We start from the raw sequence: 26,036 nt of genomic DNA on the forward strand, positions 1-26,036 counted from the left end.
TCTCAGCAAGCTCCAAGAGACAGTATTTGCTATGTGCGTAGCTTTCTGAGATGACAGGAATGGAGATTTCGGACCCTCGAATTGCTCTCGAAGAAAGGGGCAAATCTCTTCTCCTTCCCGCAGTTCTTCACTATCTATGAAGGTATGGATTTTTTCTTTCATCGAGCTCCGGAAAGCAGAGTGACAAAGTTTTTCCGAGTATCTGGGCCTCTAAAGTTAATAAACACATCATAAGAAGAAGGTCGACCGGACGGAGTAGATGAAGAAGCCATTAACTTGCAGTTGCAGAGGAGTATTTTGTGCTTCTCTTTTTTCCTTTGCTTGTAAAGCTTCCGGAGCTGATCGCTTCTTCTTGGGTATAAAATTTGTGTTTCCTGCATCAATTGTTTATTGTGCAAATCGCATTGGATTCCCTAGTGGATTGGTGGATATCATTTCAACTTTGAAAAGTAGTGCAACGAATTAAGCAAATCGAGTGTCTTCTTTTGCTTTCTTCTTTCGGTGAAAGTCTTCTTTTTTCTTTTATTATCTTTTTCCTTTTTTTCGAGGTGTGGGGAGAGGGGTGTAAAATGGATGAAAGTCTTTCGGTTCTTTAATTAATATGGAATCTTTCAAGTTAAAAGTAAATTAAAGTGATTGGACGAAAAAAAAGAAGTAAAGAAGTGGTACCCAAAGAGAGATCTTTGCCTTTTGGTTTGTGGGAACTGAGTTTAGATCTAGCTTTCGCATACGTTGACTGTTCTTTAAAATATTATTTGTTATATATAATATAAATATAGGCAGAGATTTGCTCTTTTTTTTTTTTTTTTGGTAATTAAAAGAGGGAATGCAGTAGCGGCGACCTAGCGCCCCCCGCTACGCAATGTTCGGACTTTTTTATCGAGTGTGACCTATACAAGCATTAGCCCTGTGCACTACCAGCGCAAGCACTGACCCCGTCAGCGGAGCCCCACCGGAGGCCTAGTATAGTCCACAGAAGCCGGTAGCACTCATGCCCAGGCCAAAGAGCACACAACTGTCCAATGCAAGAAACAGAGGAGTAGAGGGGATTCGAACCTGGGACATGAGGTTTACCAAACCACTTGGGAGTGAGCTTGGGACCACTAGACCACCACCTCCGGTGGTAGATTTGCTCTTAATTCTACGGAAATTCAAATGCAAAGAGAGATTAACCAAACCCATAACATCAATCAATAGAGGATTGATAAAATCATCAAATGAGTAGTATTCATATGATTCAAAATTCAAGATTGATGTTATACTCGTCCAAAGTTGAAGTAAGGCTTCCAAAGCACCCCTGTATAGACGTACTGTTTCATTTAGTGTTGCAGTGAGAAAAATAGAAAAAATTAAGTAGATGCCCATGTATCTTCCTTTGTGTCTCTGCCAATTCGTTGAAACCATGTGCCCTCAACATTTCAAAGCAGTAAATTTTCTCTGGATTTACAGAATCATTAATATATAGGCAACTTAATCCTTTCAGGTTGGCAATGTCAGGAAATTCTTTTTGTTGCATCTAGAACTTCTTCGAGAGTCGGATATTGAGATGACCACCTTAAGAGCTCTCCAACCAAGTTGGAATAACTGAGATGCCTGCACACACAAGGAAAGCAAGAACGGTCCGGCCTAGTTTTGGCCGGGGAACCGCCTCCGACGCTCAAATCAGCCTAGGTAACAATAAAGGTTCTTGAGAGAGTTCTCAAGAACGTAATGAATAAGTACTCAGATGAAAGTTCTCGTTACCTTTCTCCATGTTGGAGGTAGGTTTATATAGAAGTTACCTGGAGGCGGCGATTCCTTAGATTCCGGATCGATAGTTGAGGAGTGAGTGGAGTAATGGAATAACGGCTCCTTCTTTGTCGCACCTGATAATGCCGTTATGCTGACTCACCTCCCCAATTCTCGGAATAGATATGCTGAGTGTTTATGCGTAACTAACTCTTTTTGACTTAGTCAAGAGAGTCTTTTGAGAAATGCTAGAATTGGATATTTTTCCCAAGTGTGGCACTTCTCCGACGAATAAATGAACCTGCCCAAGAGGGAGGTGTCTCTCTCAAATGAGGCCCTCGGGACCTTCTTCAGGGATGAGGTGAGCCATCCCACGTGGGAGGTGTCTCTCCCGAATGAGGCCCTCGGGACCTTCTTCAAGGAAGAAATCAGATAACCAAGAGAGGTGTATTTGTCCTGAGTGAGGCACTCGGGACCCTTTATGAGGGAAGAGAATCATCAACCCGAGGGAGGTGCATCTCTCCCGAGGGGGGGTGCATCTCTCCCGAGGGGGGTGCCTCTCTCCCGACGGGGGTGCATCTCTCCCGAGGGGGGTGCCTCTCTCCTGAGGGGGGTGCCTCTCTCCCGAGTGGGGGTGTCTCGAGGATCGGGACCATATTTCCCCACAACAGAGCCCCCCATTCCGTGCGATTGACTTCTCGAACGTATGGAATGTTACTCCCAGGCTTCTTAGAAAATTTTCTTTCTTCTTGGAGAAACTTTAAGACGTCGTCTTGAATGAGAGCCATTATTTCTCCAAGGCCTTCGTAATTCCCAACCGTCGTACTAATTCGTACTTATTGCTGCTTCTGATATGCGAATGGTCGTGTTATCTCGGCCGTTGATCTATTCGATCAAGGGCCGTCTGATTGAGATCTTGAGTCCCTTAATCTTGACCGTTGTGTCTGTTCATTGCTGGTCGTTGGATCGCGACCTTTCATGTGCCAGATCTCAACCGTCGCTTTGCTTGATTCATAGCCGTTGGATGTGTCTCTTCATCTTCCTACTCCTCACTATAAATAGAGGTTCAACCCTCATTTTCAATTTTTTGCTTGCAAACTCCCTCTGAAGTCCCCTGACTGCGTTGCTTGCTTTCTCCAACTCGCTATTCCAATCTTCAAACCAGAAGAAATGTGACGAAGAAAGGAGCTTAAAGCTGAAGGAGATATCCCAAAGCAAGGCGGCTCTCCAGGGGGAACTCTCCAAGGCCAAGGAAAATTTGGAAGAGGCCCTTCAAGAAATGGAGAAGTTAAGGCGTGAGAAAGCTGAGATGGAGTCCATTGCCATGCAACTTCGCGAAGAAGTCCGAGCCGGTAAACTTCCCGTCAGTGCCGAAGAGGTGCCCGAGGTGGTCCAGAAAGAGATCATCACTTCTTACCTCGGCACTTCTCAGTTCAAGAATCTCCAGGTGGCTCTCTCTGCTTCTACCTACCGCCTCGGGCTTAATGACGCTTTCACTGCTGTTCTCCGACGGGTCGATATTCCTAACCCGAAGGAATTAGGCGGAATGCTAGACGGTAGAGTTTATGAGACTCTTAAAAGAGCCGTACCCGAAGGGGTTGAATGCCAAGAACCCTTCAGCCCTCCCGACCCTTTTCTTTATGTTGATGATGATCAAGCGGGGGGCTCTGGAGAGAGTCTTGAGAAGGAAGTTCCTGGTGGCGACGGGCTTGGTGAAGGCAATCCTCCCGAACTTGAGAATTCTCCTGAGAATTGAAAGACTTCAACCTTTTCTTCCTTTCGTTTCTGAGAAAGGAATTTTTATAAACAATGTTGAATTTTGCGCAACTTTGCGCTTTCTCTGTAATATTGGTCCTTGTGGCCAAATGTTTTGAATAGTAGCTTAACTTATTGTTTTATTCAAACTGAGGCATTAAGCTTCTCTGTTGACTGATCTCGTGTGTCTTCTCCCTTAGCGTAATGCCTTAGGGTTGACGATGTTTTGATTTCTCCCGAGCCTTTATTACAAATGGTCCCGAATATGGTCCCGAATGAAGGTCTTGGAGAGAAATGTATCTCATGGATAAAATTCCATCTTATGAGAGTCTCACTTGGATTTTCGTAAGAGGTGGGGAAAACTCCCGAGTGGCTACCCGAGCGAGGTCCCGAGTGTAACGCCATTGAATAATTCCATCTCATGAGAGTCTCACTTGGACTTTCATGAGAGGTGGGGAAAACTCCCGAGTGGCTACCCGAGCGAGGTCCCGATGTAACGCCATTGAATAATTCCATCTCATGATAGTCTCACTTGGACTTTCATGAGAGGTGGGGAAAACTCCCGTGTGGCTACCCGAGCGAGGTCCCGAGTGTAACGCCATTGAATAATTCCATCTCATGAGAGTCTCACTTGGACTTTCATGAGAGGTGGGGAAAACTCCCGTGTGGCTACCCGAGCGAGGTCCCGAGTGTTACGCCATTGAATAATTCCATCTCATGAGAGTCTCACTTGGACTTTCATGAGAGGTGGGGAAAACTCCCGAGTGGCTACCCGAGCGAGGTCCCGAGTGTAACGCCATTGAATAATTCCATCTCATGAGAGTCTCACTTGGACTTTCATGAGAGGTGGGGAAACTCCCGTGTGGCTACCCGAGCGAGGTCCCGAGTGTAACGCCATTGAATAATTCCATCTCATGAGAGTCTCACTTGGACTTTCATGAGAGGTGGGGAAAACTCCCGTGTGGCTACCCGAGCAAGGTCCCGAGTGTAACGCCATTGAATAATTCCATCTCATGAGAGTCTCACTTGGACTTTCATGAGAGGTGGGGAAAACTCCCGTGTGGCTACCCGAGCGAGGTCCCGAGTGTAACGCCATTGAATAATTCCATTTCATGAGAGTCTCACTTGGACTTTCATGAGAGGTGGGGAAAACTCCCGTGTGGCTACCCGAGCGAGGTCCCGAGTGTAACGCCATTGAATAATTCCATCTCATGAGAGTCTCACTTGGACTTTCATGAGAGGTGGGGAAAACTCCCGTGTGGCTACCCGAGCGAGGTCCCGAGTGTAACGCCATTGAATAATTCCATCTCATGAGAGTCTCACTTGGACTTTCCTGAGAGGTGGGGAAAACTCCCGAGTGGCTACCCGAGCGAGGTCCCGAGTGTAACGCCATTGAATAATTCCATCTCATGAGAGTCTCACTTGAACTTTCATGAGAGGTGGGGAAAACTCCCGTGTGGCTACCCGAGCAAGGTCCCGAGTGTAACGCCATTGAATAATTCCATCTCATGAGAGTCTCACTTGAACTTTCATGAGAGGTGGGGAAAACTCCCGTGTGGCTACCCGAGCAAGGTCCCGAGTGTAACGCCATTGAATAACTCGAAGAGATAGATGTCGACAATGAAGACGTGGATTTATTGAAAATCAAATGGTCTTTCGACTTTACCTGCAAATGTTACATATTTGGATTAATTCTATTGATAGAATTTCCGAAGGTTCATGGAATTCCAAGTTCGATCAATTGTCTCGCCCGTGGCCAAGCTTTTTAGCTTGTAGGTTCCTGGTTTCGTCTCTTGTTCGACGAGATAAGGTCCTTCCCATGTGGGTGAGAGCTTGCCTTGGTTTCTTGGGTCTGAAGCCGCAACTTTGCGGAGCACTAAGTCACCCGTACGATGTCTTCTATTTTTTACCCGAGTATTGAAGTATCCAGCTACTCGGTTTTGATATCTTTGATTTCGGTATTCTGACATGCTCCGTATTTCGTCTATTAGATCAAGATTACTCTTCAAGCCTTCTTCGTTTGCTTCTTCATTGAAGTCAGTATATCTCTTTGATTCTGCCAATACCTCCACAGGGACAAGTGCTTCTGTGCCGTAGGCTAGCCGAAAAGGTGTTTCTCCCGTAGGAGTTCTAGCCGTGGTGCGATATGACCAAAGGACGCTTGGTAATTCTTCCACCCATTTGGTTCGACTTGTCTCCAAGCGCTTTTTTATTCCATCCAACAGCGTCCGATTGGTTATTTCAACTTGCCCATTGCTCATGGATACGCCACGGATGATGTTCTATGCTCAATGTGATATCTTTCACAAAAATTCTTGAAGCCGGCTCCGATAAATTGCCTTCCATTGTCGGTCACAAGGATCTTTGGGATTCCAAATCTGTAGATGATTCTTTCTTGAAAGAACTTCTCCATTTGTTTCTCAAGAATGGATGAGAGAGGTTCGGCTTCCACCCACTTAGTGAAATAGTCGATTGCCACGACCAAATATTCTCTATTGTTGGCGGCCTTAGGGAGCTTTCCCACCAGATCCATTCCCCACATGGCGAAGGGAATCGGACTCGGAGACAGATGTAAGAGGGACAGCCGAGTCTTCGGAACGGATGCATGAAGTTTACATTGCTTGCATTTTCCGACATATTCCACGGCATCTTTCTGAATAGTCGGCCAATAAAGGCCTTGGCGTATTATTTTATGGGCCAAAGCTCGGCCTCCCATATGCGCTCCACATATTCCTTCGTGTACTTCGGCTAAGGCATATTGAGCTTGAGAAGGGCCAACACACTTTAGAAGAGGTCAGTGACCGATCTTTTATAAAGTTGTTCTTCAATAATGGTGAACTTCGCTGCTTGATTTTTAACCGCCTTAGCCTCCTTGACGTCTTCCGGAAGGATATCATTCTTCAAATATGCTATAATTGGGCTCATCCAACTAAGCTCTTCTTCAATATCCATCGCCTCGGCCTCCCGAATGCTAGGAATTTCTAACTGTTCAATATAAACGGCTGAGCCTAAGGTCGAATATTTGGATAAAGCCAACTTGGATAACTCGTCTGCTACTTCATTTTCCTTTCTCGGAATTTGCTTTATCTCAAGATGATCGAAATAATGGCGACAATCATCAATTTTGGCTAAGTAATTTGCCATTCTTGTTTCCTTTGCCTCGTACACGCCACGAACTTGATTCACGATCAATCGTGAGTCGCTTCGGACTTCCAATTCTCGGACTCTTAGGGCTCGGGCAAGTCTTAGTCCTGCTAAGTAGGGCTTCATACTCGACCTCATTATTAGAGGCTTTAAAGTTGAATCTTTAAAGCATAATGAATAGTGAATCCATCCGGGCTGATAAGCATTAGTCCTGCTCCACTCCCCGAAGAGTTGCTTGAGCCGTCAACATGTAAAGTCCATAACTCTGGACCGGGTGAATTTTGTACTCCCGAACTAGGCATGCTATTCTCAAGAATGAAGTCGGCCAGAACTTGTCCCTTTATGGCTGGACGAGTTCTATACTCAATTTGATACTCGCTCAACTCAATAGCCCATGTGACCATTCTTCCGGCTAAGTCCGGTTTCGTAGTATCTTCTTCAACGGGAAGTTGGTCAAGACTACAATTGGATGCGCTTGGAAGTACGGTCTGAGTTTCCGAGATGCGATTACAAGTGCTAAGGCTTGTTTATCCACATCCGGATATCGTGTCTCGGCGTCTATTAAAACATGACTTATGAAATAGATAGGGTTTTGTGAAGTACCTTCTTCTTTTACTAAGACCGCGCTTTACCGCGCCGGAGAAATGGCTAAGTATGTGAATAATTGTTCTCCCGTCGAAGGTCGGGCTAAGAGAGGTGGGGTCCCGAGCTTCTCCTTCAATTTCTCGAACGCTTGCTGACATTCATCGGTCCATAAGTTATCCTTTGCCTTCCCGAGCTCTTTAAGAGCTTTGAAGAAAGGCAAGCATTTCTCACCCGATCGTGAGATAAATCTGTTTAAGGCTGCTACTCTTCCGGTTAGACATTGGATGTCGCTAACCGTCCTTGGCGACTCCATCTCGAGCAAGGCTTTGATTTTCTCCGGGTTTGCCTCAATTCCTCTTCGGGATACCATAAACCCAAGGAATTTTCCGGAAGAAACTCCAAAAGCACATTTCTCCGGATTTAGCCTCATCTGGTATGTTCTCAAAGTATCAAAAACTTCTTCAAGATCTTCCAGATGACTTCTTCGGACGATACTCTTTATGAACATATCATCCACATATACTTCCATATTTCTTCCTATTTGATCTTTGAAGACTTTGTTTACCATTCTTTGATAAGTGGCCCCAGCGTTCTTCAACCCGAATGGCATTACTTTATAAAAGTAACTTTCTCGATCCGTCATGAAGGTCGTATCCTTCTCGTCCTTGGGATTCATCATAATTTGATTATATCCCGAATAAGCGTCCATGAAGCTCAATACTTCATGTCCCACTGTAGCGTCGATCAAAAGGTCGATCCGAGGAAGTGGATAGCAATCCTTTGGGCATGCTTTATTCAAGTCCGTGTAATCTGTACACATTCTCCATTTGCCGTTGGCTTTCTTCACCATGACTACATTCGCCAACCAAGTTGGGCATTCTATGGGTTTTATAAAACCCGATTGCTCTAGTTTCTCCACTTCGGTCCTGATGGCCGCATGTTTCTCGAGCGAAAAATTCCTTCTTTTTTGGATCATTGGAATTGCATCGTCCCTTATCCATAAGCTATGTTCTGCAATTCTTCGATCTATTCCGGCATGTCTTCGGCCGACCATGCGAATACATCTAGGTTGTTTTGGAGAAACTCGGTGAGCTCTTCCTTGAATTCCGTAGGCTGTTCGGACCCGATCATAGTCCCTCTTTCGGGAAGATCCGGATGAAGTTGAATTCGCTCAAGCTTTTCAACTGGTTCGGCTCTCTCGCATAGCTTCTTCATCCCGATCATCCCGAATTTCAATACTCATTGTATTGCCCGATCTCTCGGCTTTTTTGACTTTCTTAAGATAATTCACATAACATTGTCCTGAGAGTCGCTGATCCGAAGAGCACTCCCCGACTCCCGTTGTGGTTGGAAACTTCAACTTCATATGTGTTGGAGAAACCACCGCCCCTAAGGCGTTAAGAGTTGGCCTCCCGAGTAGAACGTTGTAAGCTGAAAGGTCCCGAACCACCATGAATGTTGCTTGGACGATCGCATCCCGAGGGGAGGTCCCGATCCTTAGATCCAATTGGATAGTCCCTTCGGATATGGCGGACGACCCGGCGAACCCATATAAGTGAGTCCCGCTTGGAGTCATCATCTCGTCCTCGAACTTCAATTTCTTAAATGCTTCATAAGATAGTAAGTCGGCGGAAGATCCCGTGTCCACAAGAACTCGGTGAACTTCTCGGTTTGCCAATTTCACTTTGATAACTATAGCATCGTCGTGAGGAGAAGTGACGCCCTTGAGATCTTCGTCGGTGAAGGTTATTGGATCTGGGCATAGGTCATTTCTTCGTTTTCTTGGCAATTGCATCGATCCAACAAACCGTGCCTTTTGCTTCGCCTTCTTAATGGATTCTTCCGTCGGATTTCCCAAAACGATGTAAATGGGGGAAAACTCCCGAGTGTCGGGTTTCTTCTCGGGATTCTTATCTGCCCTCTCGGGACTTTTGGATCTGAGTCTTTTAGTTGATCTATGTGGGGACTTCTCTCGATCTTGTCGCTTCTTCCGAAGATATTTTTCAAGTTGCCCCGCTCGGATGAGCTTCTCGATCTCGATCTTTAGATTTCTGCACTCATCCGTATGGTGACCGTAGTCTTTGTGGAAACGGCAATATTTTGTCATATTCCTATCTTCGGGTCGGGCTCTTATCTTGCCCGGCCACTTCAAGTTGTCGTTGTTTCTGATCTGTAATAGAATTTCTGACCTCTTAGTATTAAGAGGTGTAAAGTCTCCATTAGCGAGTCTTTCTTTCCAAACTCCCTTTTTGTCATCTCTTGCCCAAGCATTTGAATTTTGACCTCTTTCTCCATAATTCTTCTTTTCCTTCACGCCTCTCGTAGACTCTTCCCGAGCTTCGATAACTTCTGCAACCGTTGCTTGTTTTTGGCATTTCTTGAGAAGTGCTCCATAAGTCCTCGGCTTGTCTTGGAGTAATACCTCGAGCAAACGTCTTTGGGTTATTCCACTCCATAGCGCATTGTACGCCACTGTATCATCCAATTCTTCAACTTCAATAGCCACTTTATCAAATCTGAGAAGAAAGTCCCGAACGGACTCATTTGGTTTTTGCCTCGATGGCAAAAAGGCTATCTCGCTGTCTTCTTACTCCCGATGCAACTTCGGAATCGGGCAATAAATTTTCTCCCGAGTTCTCGAAAGTTTTGGATGAATCTTGGCGGTAGGCTAGAAAACCATTTTATCGCCGGGCCTGTGAGAGATGCCGGGAAAGTTCGGCATAATAGCTCATCTTCTCGGCCAATAACAGCCATGACCGATTTAAAATAACTAATATGTTCTCGAGGATTGGACTTACCTTCAAAGGGAGTGAATGTCGGCATGATAAAGTTCGGTGGAAGAGGTGCTCTCATGACTTCTTCTGAGAAGGGTTCTCTATCAACCACATCATAGTCGTCATCGAGGTCCCGATCATCAAGCCGTCTCTCCATGGCATCTAATCTTCTTCCGAGACCATGCGCCTCTTGACGCTCTTGCGGAGACCGAACACTTCCGAGATCAGAATATTGGGAAGTTGGTCCATGAGAAGATCCATATTGACTAACCGACCCTCTCGGGTTATTAGATCTAGAATGGCCTCTTCCGTGACTTTCTCCTTCTTGCTCCCGAACTCCTTCATTTCTGCGCCCTTTTCTAGGTAAATCTTGAGTTTGCCTAAGCCCAGCCAAACGGTGGAACACACTTCCCCTCGACCAATCCTCTCGGGGACGTGGCTCTTCAATATGCACTCCTTGAGATCTTTCTCCAACCCGTTCGGCTGGTCTCCTTGGTATTCTGAGATTTCTCCTTTCTTCATTCACCGGACGTTGCCTATCCCGAGTCTGACGGACGGCTTCACGCCTTCGTCCCTCTTGGGAATTTCTGGGGGGTCCGGATGGTACCCCGATTTGATGGACTAAGCCTCGAACAACTCCTTGGAGTTCCAACATTTGTTGTTGGACTTCTCTTTGCATATTCTGCAAATCGGCCACTGTCGCTGGAATTGGAGGTTGACTCGAACCGCCTTCTCCAAATGGAGTTGGAATAGTTAATGGGGGATTCTCCGGAACTCTTTCTTGACCTTCCTCTAGAATAGGAATTTGTCGATCTAGAGAAGGGAGAGTTTGCTCTTCAACACGTCCGTTTTCTGTCTCCCTTTCTCTCGCTCGAGTGAGAATTTGAGAACTTGTCACCTGAGGTGTGGTACGTCTTGTCATGACTTTTTGTGACGTTTCCCACAGACGGCGCCAAATTGTTGCATCTAGAACTTCTTCGAGAGTCGGATATTGAGATGACCACCTTAAGAGCTCTCCAACCAAGTTGGAATAACTGAGATGCCTGCACACACAAAGAAAGCAAGAACGGTCCGGCCTAGTTTTGGCCGGGGAACCGCCTCCGACGCTCAAATCAGCCTAGGTAACAATAAAGGTTCTTGAGAGAGTTCTCAAGAACATAATGAGTAAGTACTCAGATGAAAGTTCTCGTTACCTTTCTCCATGTTGGAGGTAGGTTTATATAGAAGTTATCTGGAGGCGGCGATTCCTTAGATTCCGGATCGATAGTTGAGGAGTGAGTGGAGTAATGGAATAACGGCTCCTTCTTTGTCGCACCTGATAATGCCGTTATGCTGACTCACCTCCCCAATTCTCGGAATAGATATGCTGAGTGTTTATGCGTAACTAACTCTTTTTGACTTAGTCAAGAGAGTCTTCTGAGAAATGCTAGAGTTGGATATTTTTCCCAAGTATGGCACTTCTCCGACGAATAAATGAACCTGCCCAAGAGGGAGGTGTCTCTCTCAAATGAGGCCCTCGGGACCTTCTTCAGGGATGAGGTGAGCCATCCCACGTGGGAGGTGTCTCTCCCGAATGAGGCCCTCGGGACCTTCTTCAAGGAAGAAATCAGATAACCAAGAGAGGTGTATTTGTCCCGAGTGAGGCACTCGGGACCCTTTATGAGGGAAGAGAATCATCAACCCGAGGGAGGTGCATCTCTCCCGAAGGGGGGTGCCTCTCTCCCGAGGGGGGTGCCTCTCTCCTGAGGGGGGTGCCTCTCTCCCGAGTGGGGGTGTCTCGAGGATCGGGACCATATTTCCCCACAACACTTTTGATTTGTGGCAACCTTCCACTCTCAACTCTTCCAAAGATTCAGTTCCTTGGATACTGTGAATTTCCTTCTATACTTCCACAATCTCCAATTTCTAAGACCCTTAGTTTTTTCAGGTTTGATAAATCCGGTAGTGTTGTTAATTTGTGACAACTCCCAACTCTCAACAATTCCAATGATTCTGTTCCTTTGAGGCTGTCGGTTTTCTCTAGATTTTCACATTCAATGTGCAATTTGCCCAGTTTTTTCAAGTTAAACAAATTCGATAACTTTGTTATCTTATTGCAGCCCAACATAGAACTGTATTCCAAGGACTCTGTTCCTTCCATTAATCCGTGAATTTCCTCTTTAAGTTTTTCAAAGTGATGCAAAAGGACCTCAATTTTTTTCAAGTTTGATAAATCTGATAACCCTGTTAATCTGTGGCACCTTCGGAATTCGAACAATTCTAGAGAAATGCATTATTGCCCCGTTCTGATTATTCTGAAAACTACCAGCAGCTTTACCCTTATATATATTCTGGTTCAGATCTCTGTCAAACAAGGAGGTGATATAAAATATCCGTCCATTTTAAAATCTAAAGAAACAAATGAGGAAATAAGAAGTTCCTTCATGTGTATTACTTTGTGGTATATATGTCATTCCAAGCTAGTTTGGTTCAGATCTATGTCAATCCCTTGGTTGGGGGGCATGTTTGTTCCTTTTCCTTTGGCTACTTGATCTATAGGATTTATGAATGAACAAATTGGTAGAATTTTTTTTGTGGTAGATATGAGACTACGCCAGATGTGCTCCAGCACGTCATTAGTGATACGCAGAATATATTTCTAGAGATGCAAATATCTATTGCAGATTTTGCTACCAACAGATCGAGCCTTCAATTCTGCCATTGTTGGAGAATTAAGGTTAACTTCAAAATGGTGATATTTGAAGCTCTGTGATGGAACTGGCCCATTCCTCGTTGGTTTCTATTAATTGCGATGGATCTATCCATAATGAGCTCGGCGGTTATGGGATTTAAAGATAGACGACAGTGGTGATAACTGATAAGGTCTTCGCTTTCTCTAGAGCTATTGTATATACAAACGTTTTCTTTAACCATGGAATTGTTACTATTACTCTACCAAAAAAAAATAATTGTTGCTATTAAACAGGGTTCATGAGAAGCTAGGGAACTTTGGACCTAAAAGGAGATCAAATTTGACTTAAAAAAAAAAGCATTTCAAAACATTTTACAAAAAGATATACCAAACATATCTTTTAGTAAAAAGTCTATCTTATGAACTGATTACCAATCGTGTTTTGTATTTTTATCTAAAACAAATTTTTTTACTGATTTCTAAAAAATAGGTAAAAATAAAAAATGAAATTCATGCCAAACATGGCCTTAGAATAATGATATCCGTTGTTATTTAATTCTTTGCAACCATGAAGTGAATTCGATGAAAGCACAAAAATTGTTTTGAATTCATTTTTCTCTTTTGGAGTTGATAGTTTTATATTAAGGCATGTGGACTATAAATATACCATAGAATTGGGTGTAAAACAACAAATAGAACCATGATAATTACCGGCTCACCAGCCACCAATTTCACTTGTTCCAACTGTTTTGGAGATGTCAATGCAAAAACAAGTAGAACTGGTGACTCCTAATCATCAACAGTAGCTATGTTGCTTCTCTGACCACTTTCACCCACATTCGCTGCAAGTCTTCCTTCCATAAATACACACATATGGGCAGGGGCGGAACCAGGATTCAATATTGGGGGGGCTGAAGAATGGAAGTCTAGATTGAAAAAACACCAATGATTTTTTGCTACACATATTGTATGGGTCCTTGAGACCCATTGAGGGTCCCACGTATGAATTATTTTATTATATTAAAGAATAAACTCACATATATTTTGTGAGGCCCACACATATTTGATAAAAATAGGTAAATTATTGATAATGATAGTTTTTTTCAACAAGATATAGATAAATTAAAGCATCAGTACAAAAAAAAAAAAAAAAAAAAAAAAAAAAAATGGCTTCAACCCTAAAATGTTAGATGCAAATCAAAAATTTTTTAAGGTAAGAAATGCAACCAATGGTACTTAGTTACCTTACTAATTATAGACATTTTATTTTTAATATAAAATCAAATAGCAAAAATTGCAGACAAAATAAATAAACAAAGAATATAAAATCAAATTAAAAAAAAGAGAAATAATAAATAAATTGAGAAATAAAAAGAGTACCTAATTGTGGGGAAGATTTTTTCCCCAAATTTTCTTTAACCCACACTTATAAAAAGGGAAGAATAAATAGGAAAAAGAAACATAAGAGAATAAATAGGGAAAAAAGAGGAGAGAGGAGATATGAGAGAATATAGGAATTGAGGGGTTAATTTCTAATTATAAATGACATTTTGAATATCTAATAAGATTTTTTTTTCCAAAAATTTCCTTTAATCCACGTTTATAGAAAGAGATGAGAATAAATAGGAAAAAAAGATGTGAGAGAGAAGTGGGGAGAACAAATAGGAATTGAGGAGTTAGTCTTTAACTAGAGATGACTTTTATACCCATTATTTTACATTTAAAAGTTGTTCTCAATATTTGGGGGGACCAAATAGTGACATTTCACATGTAACAAGAAAAAAAAAGTGAAAAAATGAAGAAAATTAATATAAAATATCCAAAACTTTAGGGATTAATTAAAATTTTGAAAAATCCGGGGGCCATGGCCCCCGCCCCCGGGGTAGGTCCGCCCCTGCATATGGGTCTGTCTAAATGTAATTGTCTATGTTAACTAATTGGTGACATTATAAACTCAACTTATTAAAGCACCCCAGTGTCTGTCACCAAGCACCAACTCCCAATTGATTCAAAACATTGAGCAACCACTTCAATATGAACTCTTGCACCCACAAAGTATAAAGCCACAACCTCAAACAACTCAACCCTAACAAACAACTATTTGAAAGGTGAAACTTTTCAAATTGAGGGAGATTACAATAGATTACTTACATTCTTCTTCAACGTTTTCACCAAAATATGCATCCGAGCTTGTTCTCCATACCCATATTACTTCTTAGCTTCTCTTCCTCGTTTTTCATAGTCTCCACAAGCCAAAAATCCCAAAAACCTACCTCTGTTTCGTTCAAATTTGGACTTTTGAAAAGAATGAACGTTGATGCACAGGAACTGTTGGATCTTGTGGATGAGTCCCAAAGAGAATCTAATCACACAAACGTTGGATATCCACTTTAAAAAGACGAGTGAGATCTGGGCCGTCAGACCCTTTAAGTGATGTAAGATTAGAATACCCTTCACCAGATTATTTCAAATGGAATCTTTTCTAATCTTACCTTTAAGCTGCGATACACATGATCATATTGATCATTATACTTTGTAATGCACTACATTTTCAAAATATTTTCTGTCTTGGATACTTGAAAACCAAACACATAAATCTCGACCCTCAAAATTGAATCTTCATCCACGTTCTTCTAATGACCATTAGATTGTATCATTCAGTCTTTCAAAATTACACTTTTTCTCCTTGAGATGTAAAACTTATTTCACAAAGACCCTCAAACTCTTAAAAATTATTTTCGAACCCCTGAAAGTAGATTACATCACAGTAGCCAAATTTCATATTATTTCTACAATGCCCAGTTTTGCTTTCATATCGCACAGTCTCATGAGAAACCTCATAACATTCTTGTTTGATATCGGAATTACAATCCGAAAAGTGCGTCGGAAAGAAGACTTCATAAACTACGTTTCTCTAGTTTAGTTGAACCCAGAAAAGAACTGGATGACTACTCAAAAATTCATCCGACGTGACCCTTGTTCAATGACCTATGAAATCTACCATTCTTAGTAATTTTTGCTTCACCCAAAACACTTAAATCGTCTCACAAACACTCAAAACTATTTTAATAGTGTTAATCACCTTCTAAAAAAATATAACAAATGCCCATAGCCTCCTATGGGAGCATCACTTCAGTACAAGTCATCTACTCTTAGACCACATTGTATTTTAGTTGCCAACAATGACAACATACACAATCTCAGCCAATGGAACAACACAATGTCAAGATTACTCTGAATTGATGTCAGTATTTCTTTATGTACTTTGATTTCATCTATGCAGTGCATTAGTTAAGGCTTTTATTTATTTATTTATTTTATCAATTCTCATTATTTATTATATCTACTTAAAAGTAATCAATACAAGAAGTCATTATTGCTCAAGAATGAAAAATAATTTATGAATGGATAAACTGGGAAACTCTGTGCCGTTCAGAGAATCATGGAGGAATGGGCTTTCGTGATCTCCATTCTTTCAATAAAGCTTTATTGGCCAAACAGGGATGGAGATTACTAACCCAACCAAATACATTATGGGCACGAACTATGAGGGCCAAATACTTTAAGGATTCTACTTTCCTTGAAGCACAGATTCCAAAAAAAGCCTCTTGGGGTTGGAAAAGCATCATAGCAGGAAGGGATGTCTTAAAAAGGGGACTTCTAAGGAGCATTGGAAATGGTTTATCAACGAGGATTTATAGTGATCCTTGGATTCCACTCGTGAATTCCCATTACCCGGTGCAAACTCCACATCTACCTGGACCATTACTTGTCAATGAACTGATTGATTGGTCCAACAGAAGTTGGAAAATCAATCTTTTAGATTCACTATTTAGTCAAGAGGAAAAAAAAGCTATATTAACAATCCCAATTATGACACAGGACAAAGAGGACCATTGGGTGTGGGTTTTTTCAAAAAATGGTGAATTTCAAGTTAAAATAGCATATCATTGTATTCAAAATACCAACACTGCTATGGGTCTTTCCAACTCTTCAATTTCAAGTATAAACTGGGGTAGAATTTGAAAAATTAAAACATTACCCAAGATTAAAACATTCATGTGGAAAGCTGCACATGAGGGAATAGCTACCCAACAAGCCTTATTTGAAAGAAATAGTAGCTTGACGCCAATATGCTTGTTATGCACATCCCAGGTTGAAAGTGTATTGCATGTTTTATTTCATTATGACCATGCAAAAGCTTGCTGGAGGGCTAACCCGCTACGGATTGATACATCAGAATTTGTGGAAAATAGTATGCATGATTGGTTAGATTTTTTGGCTACAAATTCCATGGATGTAATCAACGTGATATTGTCTTTACTATTTGCAGTGTATTATGTTGGGTGATATGGAATGACCGAAATGAAATGTTATTTCACGGGAAAAATCATTCTCTTACCCGCTCTATTAATTGGATGTACAGATTATTAAATGAAATTCTGTGGCTTCAGGAAAATGTAAGCAGCCAAGAGTCAGTTGTGGTGCAGCCCTATTTTCAGGTTATGCAAATGATTTGGATGAAGAAGATAGTCCTGCTCGGTCCAGCTTCAAAGTTTTTACGGATGCATCGTGGGATCGACTCTCTCAAATGGCGGGGAGAAGTTGCATTATATGGAGCCCTACAGGCCAGTTTATTTGGACAAAAGCATCTTTTTGTTTTGGTTTTTCAGCAACTGTAATGGAGCTTGAAGCTATTAGGGATGTTGTTTTTGCAACTCTTGATTTGCAGATATCGCAGGTTATCTTTCACTCTGATTGCGTTCCAGCCATTAAGGCCTTAAATGGCCAAACTCAGTCTTTAGACTGGGTTAGTTGTGGGCTGGTTCAAGAAATTAAAAGGCTGTCAGGTTGCTTTGATTTTGTCCGTTTTGTTTTTGTGAATAGATCTAGAAATCATCATGCTGATTTTCTTGCCAAAGGGACTAGGGCTCTTCAGTTAAGTAGAGTTTGGAATGATTTGCCTCCTTTGTGTATTGTAAATCCTTCTGTTATCTCCTCTAGATTTAATCTAGAGGCATTTCAATGAATTTCTATTTGGCCGAAAAAAAAAGAATGAAAAATAATTTGGTGAATTTTGTCAAAAATAAATTATGAAATGAAAAAAATAAAAAATTGTAAAAAATGATAGTGAACAAGTGAGAAAAGAAGGAAAAAAATATGATTTTTATAAAAGAATGTGTATTTACTATTTTACCCTCATCTTAACTATAAAGTTTTAAGTAAACTTGCACATAAATGAAGAGAATGAAATTCTCATCATAATCCATAATAGATAAAAAGTCTATTATGGATTTTGGAGGTTTTTCTATTATTTTAAATAAAATAAAATTAAAAAAACTGATAATAGATGCCAAACTATTATTAGTAGACAGCTTAAAGGACGATGCATCTATTTTGAATACCCGATAGTTTTTTTAACCCATTAAAGAAAAAAAGATAGAATGCTATTCTATTCTTAATTATGCATATCATGAGCTTGTTTTTTATGATTAGTTATATGTTCCTTCAATTCTAAATACTGATATATATGGTCATATTTATGTTGTGAGGACAGTTTCTTCGGTGGCATCCAGCAGATATTTGTTCTTTCTTCTACTTCTATTCTTAATTATTATGTTTTGTTTGCAAGCATCTCCTTGAATAAACTAGAGTAATAGCTTGTGTTCTTGCACTGGTGCGATCTCTGAGCTAAAATAAGAGAATATAGATCTGCTAGGTGCTGAAGTGTTCTTCTGGATTATGACATTTGGAAAAGAGTGCTTATGGTCGATTGTGTTGTAGGGTCTCCTTCGGCTTGGGAACACACCCGTCTGTCTCCACTTCACAGGTCGAGTAGTTTGGAAGAGTTGTCGGTTTAAATAACATCTTGATCTAGCATTCGAACATGCTTAACTAGGTGGAATGTGGAGTTTCATCCAATCCAGAGTAATCCTGGTGAAGCTGGTTATGGTGAAAATTGATCAAATTCATATAGATAGCTGCTTTTGTTTTGAATGTGTTATACCATGCACATTTTCATTTGACTACCAAAACTTAGAATCAGTTTACTGAGAAACCATATGTATCTACAAAATTGAGATTAACTTGAATGTAAGTTGAGACCTCAAGCACCACACACTAGCCAACTTTCAAATGTAATACATGTGTATATGCTTTTTGGTTTTTGGACAGGCTTCATGTTGGCCTCACTCATTCTTAACCCAACGTTGTTCTTATATAGTTGGGCCCATGTTTCGCAGGTTGTCTGATGCCTGCATATCTCTTGGGGAGTTGATCCTGTTTCCCACCTCTGTCAAAGCATTGTTCAAAATCTGACTTCAGTTCAGCAGAAAAGGACATGATTTACCTTTTCCCCCAATGAAGCAAGCTGAAGCTTCCTTGATAAATCTTAGGGGGAGTCAAAGGAAAATCACTTTAATGATAAATCATTTTTGTGCTTGCCATTTGTTATCTTAAGTTATTATGGCATCGTCCAAAATTACCCTAGAGAAAACTACTACGAAAATACTAAATTTGAGTTTCAAGGTCTATAAATAAAAAGACTTCAAAAGCTGAACTCTACATATATCCCATCTTAAAAATGGAAATTTTATAAGTTGTTTTCAATCAATGTTCATCATTTTTAACTTCGCTTCAGCCCAAGAGCTGCTCATATGTAAAAGCTTCAAGCTAGTTAGCTTTGTTCAAACATTTCCTTCCATAGTTCCTTTTACTTGATCAGCCCAGCTGCAGCATCAACAAACATATAAAATTTGCAAATTTTCTTTTACTGGTCAAGGTGGTAAGAGAATATCTAATCTCAAAATGTTCCACATGTAGGTACATCTAAAAGCCAAGCACAAGTTCTATTTATTTCCCTAGATAAAAGCCAAAAAGAGGACACATGGAGTAATTGGGTGACATCATGACGGAAACACTGTAGAACTGAAATAGTTGGAGAAACAATGCCAAACTGCTTTCACTGCAACAAAGCAATTGCAGGCCTCTGGGCCAGCATCTGTCTCGTTTTTGTCATCAGGACAACATTTGCCAACTCCAACACCTCATTAGCCCCCGCTCTTCCTCTTCATCGGACCATCTGAAGAAATCTGCTACCAACTTGGCACTGGATTGTTTGTTAGGCATTTGTTGTTCTGAATCCTTATCTTCAAACAACACCTTACAAAATTTCACAGGGATCTCCTCTGCATGTACCTGATATATCTCAATAGCATCATTGCTTTCCAGCGGAAACCCAAACCAGTCGAAGCCTTCGAAATGGTGGATGTAGATTATGTCTCCCTTACCGGTGAATTCACTTTGGTCCTCAACTCTAATGGAATGTTTAAAGTAATACGTTGTTCCTCCTTGACGATGGATTAAAGCTTGAACCTCAAAATTGTGCTGTTCCAGCAGTTTCCTATATGTAGATGCAAAAACAATACACAAAATTGGGGACCCTCGATCACCAGTGACAATTGGGTTGCTTCCCTCAATGCCTTTGACAATATCATCAAGAAGTCTTCCCTGCAGTTGAATTGTAAATTCCTATCAATCAATTAATTTGTGTCCCCCAGAAGGAAAAAGAATAAAAAGTTACAGGAAGAGAGAAGAATAAAAGTACCTGCCCAGATATTTTCCTCCTTGTCTCCGTCAATTTGTCACAACCAGTGACCACACACTTTTGTAAAGATTGAGCTCCTTCAAAACAGTGAATTTTCTCTAGATTTATACAATCTGAAATCCATAGAGAGCTCAATCTTTTTAGGTATGATATATCAGGTAACTCTGTTAACTTATGGCAACCTTCAATTTCCAAATATTCTAAGGATTCTGCTCCTTTGATGCCCTGGATATTCTCTAGATTTACACAATGGCGAATAGATATATGCCCCAATCTTTTCAGGTTTGAGAAATCGGACAACTGTGTTAACTTATGGCAACCTTCAATTTCCAAATATTCCAAGGATTCTGCTCCTTTGATGCCCTGGATATTCTCTAGATTTACACAATGGCGAATATATATTTGGCTCAATCTTTTTAGGTTTGAGAAATCGAACAACTGTGTAAACTTGTGGCAACCTTCAATTTCCAAATATTCCAAGGATTCTGTTCCTTCCAGGCTCCAGATTTCCTCTAGATTTTCACAATCATAGACTTCTAGCCTCGACAATTTCTTTAGGTTTGACAAATCTGATAACTTTCTTAAATTGGGGCATGTCCGCAAAACCAACTCTTCCAACAATTTTGTTCCTTCAAAACCCTGGATTTTCTCTAGGTTTTCAGCATCGTGGATGTGTAATTTCCTCAGCCTTTTCAGATTTGACAAATCTAGTAACTCTGTTAATTTGGGAAAGGCGTTACGGTCAACTCTTCCAAGGATTTTGTCCCTTCAATGCAAGAAATTTCATTGAGATTTTCACATGTAACAGAAAATTTCTTCAATCTTGAAAGGTTTGACAAATCAGGTAATCTTACCAGTGATTTGCAACCATAGATTGCTAATTCCTTCAATAATACCAGGTCTGAAAGATTAGAAATTAACTGCAGTGAATTACAGTCCGCAATGTCCAAATTAGTTAAAGTGGAGGGAAGCCTTGGGAGAGATTCAAGGTTCATGTAGCCTTCCAAATATAGCTTCTGAAGCTGACAAGGAAAACTACTCTCGTTGATTTGAAGCATCCTGTAGTCGCCTATTTCATCTTGCTGTGAGGAGGCCATGCTCATTTGTAACACCTCTAAGGACGAGAGCTTTGAAAAATCATCTGGTAATTTCAAAATCATTGTACCTGTCAAGTCTAAGCAAGGCAATCTCCTGATTCTACCCATTGAGGTTGGTAGTCTTAGCAGTTTACCACATCCTGAAACATCTAGTTTCTCAAGCTTCTCTAACTGCCCTATACCATCCGGCAATTCCTCAATCTCTGTTCCACTTACCAAAAGCTCAACCAAATGTTTTAGATTACCAATGGACTTAGGCAACTTGTTGAAAGATTCACAACCACTGAGAATGAGGTATTTGAGAGAAACCATCTGACAAATGCTCTCTGGTAGTTGCAAAAGAGAACTGCACTCTCTGAGGTCTAATCTTTGTAAGCAAGGAAACCATTTGAAGAAGTTGGAAGAGACAGAGAAATGATGGGAGTAGTGCAAATCAAGAACCTTCAATTTTCGAAACCGCTGTCAAACAAAATAATACATATAAAACAGCAGTCTTTCAAATTCAAGAAAAAATAAATTGATAATCAAACAATTGAAGAGATAAAATTACAATCATATTCTACCTTTTTATTATTTTGAGGTCCATCATTCCAAGCTTGGCTGATGTCGCTCTCTGACAAGTTAAGATGAACTAGCTCCTCATGATAAAAATTGGTTGGCGGAATTTTCAAATTAAGGTCCCACCAATCTAACCATCTTATTTGGGAAGGAAGATTCGAAAAATCCCCAGTAATGGGTCTGACATTGCTCATATATTGAAGGCGGAGAAACCTCAAATTGGGCATCTTTGCAAAGTCATCAAAGCTTAAATCATCTACCTGCATTTGATCATGAAGGAGAATACCCTCAACCATTCGAGTGGCCTGTAGCAGAAAAATAGTATTAAAGTAAGAAAATTTTGATGCATACATACCCCTCCCCCCCAAGAAAAAAAATGTAAAATCTTGTTTAAAACGGTGCTAGCCTAACTTCCATATTGTCCTACATCTTACAAGGTATAGATCAAAGCTATCTCAATCTTCGTATTTTTGTGCTATTGCTTAGACTTTAACCCTTGCCTGTGTTTGTTGCCCATCTTTGACCATCAGATGGAGTGATATTCTATTATTAGGATTAATTAAATGATTATTTGTAATAAAAAAAATTAGAAAAAAGGATGACACTCACCTTGTCTTTTCCAATTGCTTTTAAGATCTCATCATCAGACCACAATCTTGTACTTTTCGAATGATCCCCATTGCTGTTCATCGAGGCAATTCTCGTCCCCATAAATCGAAGTTCATCATGCATGCTCATCGTCTCATCAATAATCTTCAGGAGGTGCATTTGGGTGAGTTCTTTTATGGCTAATCTTGGATACAATTCACAAGCTTCCCACAAGTCAATTCTGTGATCTACGTAGTCTCCAATGAAATGGCATGCAATATCAAGAAATATGATTTTTGCATTATCACTTAATTGGTTGTAACTGATCATCAACCTTGCAAATACTTTATCCTCATAGCTTTTTATCAACATTCCAGAGACCTTGTTATCACGGATATCTTTCAATCCACCTAATGTAGTTTCCCATTCTTCTTTGCTCTTGTCACAAAGAAAAGAACCCAACACTTCTAGGATCAAGGGTAACCCATCAGCATGGCACACGACTTCATGCATTAGCTGAGTAAAATCATTTGGAGGGTTAGTCATTGAAAATGCATGCAAACCAAGGAGCTGAAGAGACTTCTCAGAATTTAGTCCCTGAGGCTCATATATTTTAATATCTCTATCACCTTTATTTACAATCAAACAATGCTCATTTCTAGTTGTAATGATAACCCTGCTGCCTTCACCAAACCAATTGATACCACGGGCTAATGCATCAAGTTGTGTATAATCATTGACATCATCAAGAATGAGAAGAACTTTTTCTCTTTGAAGTCTTTTTTCTATCATTTTTGATCCTTGAGAAGCACCGCTAATGTCTTGTTCCTTGCCCAAGATATCTTTAAGAAGCCGCTTTTGAAGAGAAACTAATCCATGATCGCCTTGTGAAGCTTCTTCTCTCACATTAGCAAGAAAACTACTCCCATTAAAGCTGGTAAAGATGCGATTATAGACAGCCTTTGCAATAGTTGTCTTTCCCAGACCGCCCATCCCACAGATTGCCACAAATCTTACATCATCAAAACCAATATTTAACATAGGAAGTAGGATATCAATATGTGAATTGATTCCAACAGGATGTTTACATTCATTCAGCGGGACGTTATTTAGTTCTCTCGAAGCCCTACGAACAATTGACTCAACTATATTTAATTGATCCCTACAATTTCTCAGAGTAAAGAGTGAATCAGAGCAATAAATAAGAATATGCATATCTCTGCAAAAAGAATAAATAAATTCCTTAATCTTTGAAAATGATAAGCAACAATTTAATGACAGTAACGAGTACAAACATGAGAAATCTAATATTGTTACAAAGCAAAGGTAATGGTGTGTTTGTATTGTTTATTGTTCCCGTTTATCTCACAACTACGTCCCCCACGTATAGAAAGGAAACTATAGGAATTGTACGGTTCTAATTTGATAAACAGCTAGAAGAGGGTAACTTCTCAAGTTAAAAATATGACACGTACACATGAAGAGAGCAAGACTTACTCTGTAGTTGCATTTCCCTCAAGGGTCCATCCCTTGAGATTCCCGACCTTTGTCAAAGCCTTTTTCCATCTCTCAACATCTTCAGAGCTGTACTTCTCTTGATGTTCCTGAAATGGTCCCTCAAAGCTTCTTCCGGTTTGATGTCGAACATCTCGTGGCTCAACATCAATGAATACGGGAAGAATGGTCTGACCTTGAGATAAATGACACTCCCAAATCTCAGCAAGCTCCAAGAGACAGTATTTGCTATGTGCGTAGCTTTTGGAGATGATAGGAATGGAGATTTCAGACCCTTTAATTGCTCTCGAAAGAGAGGGACAAATCTCTTCTCCTTCCCAGAGTTCTTCACTATCTATGAAGGTATGGATTTTTTCTCTCATTAGTGCTCTGGAAAGCAAAGTGACAGTTTTTCCGAGTATCTGGGCCTCTGAAGTTGATAAACACATCATAAGAAGAAGGTCGACGGGACAAAGTAGATGAAGAAGCCATTAAGTTGCAGTTGCAGAGGAGTATTTGGTGCTTCGATCTCTTTTTTCCTTTTCTTGTAAATTAAGCTTGAGGAGCTGATCGCTTCTTCTTGGGTATACAAATTACGTTTCCTGCATCAATTGTTTATTATGCAAATCGCAATGGATTCCTGCTTGATTGGCTGGTATACAAAGAAATAATAATAATAATAAAATAAAAATCACAAATTATTTTTCAATACCCAGTTGATGGTTGAGATTCAAAATCACGAGCAATACGTGCTGCTGGCACATGGGTTCTTTAAAAGTCAACTTCCCCAATTACCAACTTGCCAAGCGACAGATTCGAGGTAAGCTCTAAATTAAAAATAGGCCCGCCTCTAATTACCAATTGCAGAAAAAAGTAATTTATGAGTAATTTTGTACTAAGACATTTTCTTTTTCTTTTTCTTTTTCTTTTTCGAATTGAGTTTGAATATAAGGGCACGAATTTGCCTCTAGCCCTGAGGGGATTCGAATACAAAAAGAAATTAACCAAACTCACAACATTGATTAATATAGGTCTGATAGAATCGTCAAATGAGTAGTATCTGCAGGGTTTCAAAATTCAAGATTAGTTCTGTACTCGTCCAAAGTTTTGTTTACTCTAAATCTATACATAATTAAATTAATAATGGTAAGAGAAATGTATGAGGTAGGCAATGAATTTGATTCTACTACCTTGGGAGAGAGAAGGGATGGTTCTGCACACCATTGATATGATGGGGTCTCACCTCCAAGACCATGGATGAGGTGAGACTCCTACTATATCAATGGTGTGGAGATGTCTACTATTCCATGAGTTCAAATCAATTATGCTCTGGTTCCCCTCACGTACACAACAAAATAAAAGAGACAGTTGTGCTCTTCTTATACCTCTCTACTACATATTTAAAAAAGAAATTCAATTCTGAGTATCGATAAGGTGAACTAGACATAAGCTTTTCTCTCCTAAATACATTGTTGAAAGGAATGAAGAAAGCATATATAATCCTCTATCTTTGTAGATTAAAAATTTTCCATGTTAAACTGTGAGGTGCAACTTGTTATTTCTTATTAGGCAAGTGAAACACACTTGCGCTTTTATAACATACACCTCACTCTGTTAAAATGGTTATTCTAGTGGTACAGTTTTTATTACTTTTAAGACTAAAATGCCTATAAATCTTAATTTTATAGAGATTAGTAAAAGACTAATCACTTCACCGGTTTTTTTTCTTCCCGAAACAATACCATGTCTTCGAAGAGAAAAATATAAAGAGGGTTGGTTAAAGTAAAATGAGAAGGTGTTTCAAACACGTTTAGAATAGGAAAACTTATTATTTTTCATTTTTCTTATTGGGTAATTTACATCCTCACGGGAGCTTTTTTTATATTAACGCCGCCGAGTGGGTGTTAATCCAAGACCTCCCCTAGGGAAGTTGGATCTTTAACCGCTTTAACATACCACCTTTTGCCATGTTAGTAATGTTTTCCCCGTATAGGGCTTTGCTTGGGTGCAGCGGCTGCACCTGCAGCCAACGGGTG

At 40.4% G+C, this 26,036-nt stretch overlaps 2 pseudogenes across 1 annotated transcript; one reads left to right on the plus strand and one right to left on the minus strand.

Moving 5' to 3' along the window:
• The window catches only part of LOC149005493 (thiosulfate/3-mercaptopyruvate sulfurtransferase 1, mitochondrial-like), a 148,623-nt pseudogene that overhangs the window by 95,847 nt on the left and 26,740 nt on the right, over positions 1–26,036 (plus strand).
• LOC149005500 (disease resistance protein RUN1-like) lies at positions 19,353–24,607 on the minus strand (annotated as a pseudogene). The gene is made up of 6 exons (XR_016175459.1): positions 24,004–24,607; positions 22,528–23,668; positions 21,924–22,223; positions 21,101–21,819; positions 20,264–20,843; positions 19,353–20,166 (listed from the first exon to the last, which is right to left on the minus strand). The product of XR_016175459.1 is annotated as a disease resistance protein RUN1-like (transcript).

This window comes from Hakea prostrata, chromosome 9 (assembly GCF_041222555.1).
Source record: "Hakea prostrata isolate BN-2017 chromosome 9, UWA_Hpros_2, whole genome shotgun sequence".
NCBI lineage: Eukaryota > Viridiplantae > Streptophyta > Magnoliopsida > Proteales > Proteaceae > Hakea > Hakea prostrata.